At 37.4% G+C, this 8,741-nt stretch overlaps 1 pseudogene; it reads left to right on the top strand.

The window, feature by feature from the left end:
- The first annotated feature begins 1,862 nt into the window (after positions 1-1,862).
- On the top strand, positions 1,863-1,973 carry LOC112624016 (annotated as a pseudogene).
- The last annotated feature ends 6,768 nt before the right edge of the window (positions 1,974-8,741 follow it).

The following is an 8,741-nucleotide window of genomic DNA, read 5'->3' as shown; positions in this document are numbered from 1 at the left end:
AATGACTAACTCAGGATCGCCAGTGACCAGTGGCAGAGCTGGGAGTAGAATTCAGATCTCCTGAGATTCACCCTCTGGTGCTTTCTCTCCTGTCTTGCTTATTTTCATATGTACCCTTTTTTATCACACTTCCCTTTCCTGCTTCCCAGGCTTTTGATCACACTTCTACTTTCCTGCTTTTCAGCCTGAGTATGTCTACTTATGAGAAATACAGAGATCATTTAAGGAACTGCGAATTTCCTTCTCACTTTGAGCTCCATCGAAGTCAGGACTCCCATTCACATGGGACAGATGAGAAAGAAAAAAGTTCAGAGGGGAGTTTCACTTGCCAGAGTCCACACAGCTACGGTTAGACCTCAGACCTCTGAACAACAAAGCCGACGTCCGTCCCAACACATTAAAATAGGTGGGCTGGTACATTACATGAATGTACTGTTCTTTTGTTTAAAGAAGTGTATGGGAATCAGAATTTGGTCTAATTAAAGGCCATTGGGGGTGGATTAATGAAGTACAAAAAGGGCCTCATTAAAAGAAGCTGTCCTCTAAAAGGCAAGCCAATGGCAGTTACCTTTCCAAAGTGAACATTAGAAAGTGGTTCCTGTGTAATTTTCCAATCATTTAACTTAAAGATTCCTATCTATAGATACATGAGGGTCTGCATGTACTTTTGTGATGGCCTGAACCAAGGTTGACTTGAGCAAAAAGCTGCTCAAGGCCAGTGATCATGGTTTAAATTATGAAAGTAATATAAGCACATTACAGATCTTTGGAAAGTTCAGGAAGGAAAAATATGTACCCATGGTTCTACCATCCAGCATGGTATTGTTAATTATTTTGTACATTCCCTTTCCGTCTTTTTACCAGAAGTATCTTTACATAGTTTTAAATGGTCTTCCTCTAATTTTCATAGCATACTATGACCTTGTATTACACTTTCCCCTGTGACATTAGATCATAAACATTTTTCTCATACATTTTGTCTTCACGAGCATCACATCTAATGGCTGCAAAAAGGTCCATTTCATGGGGGTCCCATAAGGTGCTCATGATTTTCTAGAGGATTCATGAACATCATTCCAGGGGAGTCATATTGTCAAAGACAACAATGGCATTTGTTTTAATTTTGAAAAGTAAAAAGTAGCTCAGTTTTTTATTTAAAACATTGCCCCTTTAAAGCTGAGCAGCGTGAGAGCCTCTGGGTGTGTGTCACGTGGATACACACAGGGTTAGTGGAGATAATAAGCCAGTTCGTCAGTCCATACTTCGCTCAGCACAACACACTGGGGACTAACACCTAAGAAGTCTATTGGACAGTTATAAATTCCACATGGATGCATGCTATAACATGGATGAACCTTAAAAACATTATGCTGGCCGGGCGCAGTGGCTCATGCCTGTAATCCCAGCACTTTGGGAGGCCGAGGCGGGCGGATCACCTGAGGTCAGGAGTTTGAGACCAGCTTGGCCAACATGGTGAAACCCTATCTCTACAAAAAATACAAAAATTGGCCAGGCATAGTGGCGGGTGCCTGTAATCCCAGCTACTCGGGAGGCTGACGCAGGAGAATTGCTTGAACTCGGGAGGTGGAGGTTGCAGTGAGCTGAGATTGTACCACTGCACTCCAGCCTGGATGACAGAGTGAGACTCTGTCTCAAAAAAGAAAAGAAAAGAAAAGAAATTTAGGGGACACATTCAAACTATAGCAAGGAACAATTCGTTTACTGGGAATAATGATTATCCATACCCCAATTCCATTTCCAAATGTACTTGTAGAAAATTGTTTGCAAATGACAGCCTGAAATCTCTCTCATCTCTTTGTTTTGAAACAAAGTATAAAATGTCCAAAAATAAAACAGTTGAGATCCAAAGTTTGTGATTCATAAGGGCAATGATTGGGTTTTCATGCTAATATGTGAGATGTGACTCCTTCAAACTTCTTTGTTATGACATCAGCCACATTACTCATCTGATGTAAAAAGAAATTTTTAATTAAAAAAGTTGATATTTTAAGCTAAAATGCAAAAATTCTAAACATTAGGCAATCACAATATCTTTTGTCCATTTAACTGCCATAGCATGTAGTTAATTTTATTTTATTTTATTTTATTTTTTGAGACAGAGTCTTACTTTGTAGCCCAGGCTGTAGTGCAGTGGTTTGATCTTGGCTCACTGCAACCTCTGCCTCCTGAGTTCAAGTGATTCTTATGCCTCAGCCTCCCGAGAAGCTGGGGTTACAGGCGTGTGCCACTATGCCCAGCTAATTTTTATATTTTTAGTAGAGACGAGATTTCACCATTTTAGCCAGGCTGGTCTTGAACTCCTGACCTCAGGAGATCCACCCACCTTAGCCTCGCAAAGTGTTGGGAATACAGGCATGAACCACTGGGCCCAGCTGCATGTAGTTACTTTTAATCTATACTGAATATAGGCTTGGTCCCTAAACTGACCATAATAATTTCATTTCAAAATGTAAATCACAAACTATATTTTGTCTTACATTATTGATTTAAAGTATGTGTCACATGTTAAACAGAAAGTTGAATTTTGTCTTAATAACATGAATATTATTGAAGATTATATTTAATTAATATTTTTTGTAGAATTGTAATACTTTTTAAACATAAAAAATTTCACAAAAAATTATAAACCATATATCAATGAGCTAATATTTATAATATTCTAAATATTTTTGAAGTGCCTGTAACAATGCCTAGAACAGTGCCTGGTATGTAATAAGCATTACGTGTGTCTGTTAAATGAAAAGAAAATGAAATTACAAAATATTTTAAAATACTGTAAGTTTTATAAGTATATTTATATACATGAATTGATAAAGAACATTTGCACAGTAAAAAAATATACATTGGAAGATGCAGATTAATGTAATCATTCCCCCATTTTTTGGCTATTCAGGTTACTGCCAGTGTTTTTTAAAGGATTACTATGATGAACATTTTTGAAGCATAAAGAAGTTTCAGTAGTTTATGTTATTTTCTCAAAGTATCTTCACAGAATAGAGTAGCCAGTGCAAAAGTTGTGATGACATGTATTACTTTCTATATGTGTCATAGTTGCTAATATTATCTTAGTGGCACTTAGCATAAGGAAAATACAATGCCCCAACTCTGAGTCAGGCTCTGTTGCAAGAGGTTTACCAAACTTATTGCTATGGTTGGAATATTTATTTCCTTCAAAACTTATGTTGGAATTTAATCTCCAACATGGTAATATTAAGGAGGGGGTCTTTAAGAGGTGACTGGGTTATGAGGTCTCTGTTCTAATGAAGGGATTAGTTGATCAGGGGGTTAATGGATTAGTGGGCTATCCTGGGAGTAGGACTGGTGGTTTTATTAGAATAGGAAGAGAGACCTGAACTAGCATCCTCAGCCCCCTCGCCACGTGATGCCCTATGCCACCTTGGGGCTCTGCATAGTCCTCACCAGCAAGAAGGCCCTCACCAGATGTGGCCCCTTGACCCTGGACTTCTCAGCCTCCATGACTATAAGAAATAATTGTTTTTTTCTTTATAAATTACCCAGATTCAGGTATTCTATAACCAACAGAAAACAGGCTGGGCGCAGTAGCTCATGCCTATAATTCCAGCCCTTTGGGAGGCCAAGGTGGGCGGATCACCTGTGGCTGGGAGTTTGAGACCAGCCCGGCAAAACAACCTCCTTACCAAAAATGCAAAAATTAGCTGGGCATGGTGGCACGTGCCTGTAATCCCAGATACTCAGGTGACTGAGCCATGAGAATTGCTTGAACCCAGAAGGGGGCAGTTGCAGTGAGCTGAGATGGCATTACTGCACTCTAGTCTGCCTGACAGAGCAAGACAAGAAAAAAACAAAAAGGCAATAGAAAATGGACGAAGGCACTTATCTTTATGGATCTTCACGACAATTCTGTTGGGTAAGAGGTAGTATCATCATTCCTATTTTCTAGATGAATCAACTGAGACTCAAAGAGTGGAATCACAATGACCTGATATCTAGGAGGGAGCACTGAGTTTCAACTGCAAGTGCGCCAAGTAGGAAAGACCGTCTTGTGGTAAATTTCTTTCTCTTGGCTAAAAGCAGGGGGTGATACGGGGTCAGTTTGTTATTGTCACCTATAAGAGAGATGGAAAAGGCTTCTACATTATCATGAACTTGAGAATCTTACAGTTAAAAATTGGAAAGATGAAAAATGGGTGGAGAGTGGGACAGGAGTGATTGGTAAGGTTACTTGATGTATCAGTTCCCTAGGGCATCCATCACAAAGTACCACAAACTGGGACGCTTAAACAATAGATATTCATTCTCTTATAGTTTTGAAGGCCAGAAGTCCAAAATCAAGGTGTCAGCAGGCAACTGATCTCTCTGAAGGCTCTAGTTTCAGGTGGTTACTGTCAGTCTCTGGCATGGCTTGGCTTGTGCACCCATCACTCTAATCTCTGTCTTCACATGGTCTTCTCCCCACTGGGAAGACAGAGATAGCGATTTGGACACAGACACCAAGTCTCTGTGTAAAGACAATATTTCCAAATAAGACTCTGGGTGAACATGAATTGTGCAGGGTTACTATTTAACCCAGTACTGTACACTTGGGTAGGAGAAGCCTGATACTTCTGCCCCTTCCCACTTTCTACTTTGTGTATGCAGTGGTTAGCAGAGGTATCTCTGCTCTCAGAAGTGAGGGGAAATCCTTATGTCCCTAGGCAATGTCTTAGTAGGCTGCTGACACCCAGGAGAAACAGTCTCTTCAGACTCAGAAGGCTACATCTAGGCCCATCCCCATCATCTTCCTCCACAGTTGCTGGAAGAAGGTTGCAATAAACAGCTCCCATAGTTGGGGCAACAGAGAATCTCAAAGGAAAAGATGTGCACAGAGCCAAGAATTACTAACACATCATAAAAGAGAAGCACGAAATGAAACAAATGACTATAATATCTGAGAAACAAATACTAGAACTCGCAGAAGGTGATTTTAAGAGAAGTATAATGAACCTTTCATCACAGGGATAAAAGACAATTGAATCCATAAGACAAGAAGGAAATTATGAAAAAGAATCAAATAGGGATCTTGGAAGTGAAAAGTATTCAGAAGAGAGGGAAATGGTGGAATGAATACAGATGAAGAGCTGTTTATTGAGCTAGAAACAATAGCTGAGGGATTATCCCAGAATGTAGTATAAGAAGACAGAGAAAAATTATGAAAGAAATGTTTAGAAACATGGAGGGTAGAACCAAAGCTCCCAAATCTATCAATTCACATTCCAGAAGAAAATAAAAAATTGAAAATACGAGAGAGAGGAAAAATTAAAAACATATTAAAAGAAAAATTTCCAGAGTTGAATAAAAGCACAAATCTTCCAGTTGAAAACTGAGTAGGATGAATAGAAATGACTACACTTAGATACAAATAATGAAATTTTAGAACAAGTGTAAGGAGAAATTCTAAAAGCATCCAAAGATTTTTAAAAATTTTTCTGCAAAGACTAATATCAGAATTCTCAGTAAAAATGCATTGCATACAAGAAGGCAATATAAATACATCTTCAACATTTTGAGAGAACATGGTTACAAACTTAGAATTCTATATCCAGCTAAACTATTAAGTGTAAATGCAAAAAAAAAAATTTATAAATATTCAAGGATCTGGAAAATTTACTATCCACAATGAATTAAGAGAGAATGAACTTAACCAGAAAACAAAAACAGAACAAAACAAACAAACAAAAAGAGAAATACATGAAGCAGTATCTTATTGAAAAAATCAGTAAAATTTGTTGTAAAACTCATATAAGTTAGGATAACCACTAGAAGAAGTTACAGGTGCAAGTTTTAAATTTTGAGAAGGACAAAATAAGACAAAGAAAACTCACTGATTTTGCAAAAGGCAAAAGGAAATAAAAAAAAAATCCAGGAGAAGTAGAAAAGACAAATAAAATGAGAGGAATAGTTCAGATGTCTCAATATCACATTAAATATGATTGGGTTAAGCCCATGGATAAAAGGAGAATTTTAGATTGGATGTTGGAAAACCATTATAAGAGATACATCTAAAACAAAATCATCTGAGAAGTTTGAAAATAAAGTGATGGAAAAGGATATTCCAATGAAAAAATGTGTGATTATATTTAAATCAGATAAAACGGAATTCAAGGAAGGTTTAGAAAGTGGATCTACCTAGCAGTAGTCAGCACCCCTGGTAACTAGATAGTAGTTTCTAAACATCATTTCACACATACACACGAAATCAACGTTCACTTGAAAAAAGGCTGATTCCAGGTCTGGGACAAGAAATATACAAGATGAGCCTAGACCAACATGTCATATCTTAAGCAAGAAAGCTGAAGACTACAGAGAGAGTGTCAAAATTGCTTAGGAAACAACTTGAAGAGGCTTTTACTGGCTAAAGATGCAACAATCATGCATTAATAAAAATGATAATTACAATGATTAAAACACTTCAAATATACTTAAGTTTATGAATATGGAAATGAAATAATTTTTTTAAAAAAACCCTTATTGGCCACTTTCTATAAAACAAAACAAAACAAAACAAAACAAAACAAAACAAAAAAAAACCAGGGAACAGAGGAACATGTTAAACACTATCACAGAAAGATAATCAGCAAAATCCAGACTGTAGGAAATTCTACAGAACAAATGATCCAAAAAATATATTCCAAGCAAAAAAGAAAGTGTGTATTTGTGTGTGGTTGGGAGGGATTACAGATTACGAGTTACCTAAAAAACATCACTCGATTGCATGTAAGAATCTTAACTGAATCTTTTTTTTAACATAAATTCAAGATTTTATTGTCTTCATAATAAAACAAAAGATGACACTCAGAACTATATCACTTGACCCCCTTCTCTTCTTATCTCCTCCCAGTTCAAAATGCTTGCATCTCAATAATAGCCAGCATTCTCTTAGATCTGCAGTTGGGCTCAACACACTCAAGTCTTAGCACAGTCTTCTTTGTAGTTTTAGCCTTTTCCTGGAAAATCCGCTTAGTCTGTCCACCATAGCCACTAGGCTTCCCATCAAGGCCCTTTTCCCTGGGCATATAGAGAATCCTTGCCCTTCTCGTACTGTGTCACTTTGTGGGGTTGGTGCTTGCCATACTTCTTACAGAAAGTCCACTGAGTTTTAGGAACATTCATAATGTTTGCAGGATCATTATTGGCATGGAAAACTGAATGTTGATAAAAACAAACACATTGGCCCTCAAGGTGGCTCATGCCTGTAATCCCAACACTATGGGAGGCCGAGGATCACTTGAGCCCAGGAGTTCAAGACTAGTCTGGGCAAAATAGTAAGACCCAGTCTCTAAGAAAATAAATAATAATAATAATAATAATAATAAACAAAAAGAAAGTTTATATAATTCGCTGCATGCACAAATTAAAGCATCTGATTATATCAATAAATGCTTAAAAAATTGAAAATTTTAACACCTGTTAAGATTTTCAAAAGGCTTGCAGTAGCTTGCTATAGAAGGGAAATTTTCTATCTTAGTTAAAGGGACTACCAAAAACCTATGACTATCACCATATTTTGTGGTGAATTTAGAGGTAATCCTATTACCTCAGGAATGGGACAAGGATGCTTGCTTTCATGCTGCTATACAACACCAAACTGGATGATCTAGTCAATGCAATTAAAACAAGAAAAATAAATAAGAAACCTATAAATGATATTTTCATCTACAAATAACAGAAAAAACAATTTGAAGTAGTTTATACAAAAAATACATTTTATTATCTCACATAATAAATTCTGGCTCTCTTCTTCCTTCTCTAGCCCTGTGAAGATGTGCCTTGCTTCCCTTTTACCTTCCACCATGATTTGACTTTGGTCTACCTGAACAGTAATGTGCACTTGCTGTAAGTGGTAGAGCCCATCTACATTAGGCTGACGATTTATTGTTGAAGTAAAAAAAACGGGTGAGGGAAGATGGCAGATAGGAGACAGGGCTGATGTGCAGCTCCCATTTGTATGGACAGAACAGTGTGTGGAGACTCATGTCATGGACTTTTGCTCCAGGAACCATCACAAGAGTGTACTAGGAAAACTGAAAGAAATCACAGATCCTTTGAAAGCAGCAGCAGGCTGCTGCAAATTCCATGAGACAGGCCAAAAGCTCTGGTGCTCTCTGGCTGGAGGTCAACCAGCTCAGGACCTTACAGCAATTCATGACAGAACAACCCTGCTGAAGTGGGGGACTTCAGTACTCCACTGACAGCAAAGACAGGTAATCAAGACAGGAAGTCAACAAAGGACCAATGGACTTAAATTATACCTTAGAACAAGTGAACTTAACAGATATTTACAGAACATTCTACCCAACAACTGCAGAATATATGTTCTTTTCATCAGCACATGGAACATTCTCCATGATAGACAATATGATAGGCCACAAAACAAGTCTCAATAAATTTAAGAAGATTTAAATTATATCAAGTACCCTCTCAGAACATAGTAGAATAAATTTGGAAATTAACTCCAAAAGGAACCCTCAAAACTATACTAATACACAGAAACTAAATAATATGCTCCTGAATGATCTTTGGGTCAATAATGAAATCAAGATGGAAATTTAAAAATTCTTTGAACTGAAAGATAATAGTGATACAATTAAAACATCTGGGACACAGCAAAAGTGGTGCTAAGAGGCAAGTTCATAGCACTAAATGCTTACATCAAAAAGTCTGAAAGAGCACAAATAGACAATCTAAGGTCAGACCTCAAG

This window comes from Theropithecus gelada, chromosome 4, assembly GCF_003255815.1.
Source record: "Theropithecus gelada isolate Dixy chromosome 4, Tgel_1.0, whole genome shotgun sequence".
Taxonomy (NCBI): Eukaryota; Metazoa; Chordata; class Mammalia; order Primates; family Cercopithecidae; genus Theropithecus; species Theropithecus gelada.
Note: the sequence above shows the minus strand (reverse complement) of the source record. Positions and strands in the feature narration are given on the sequence as shown.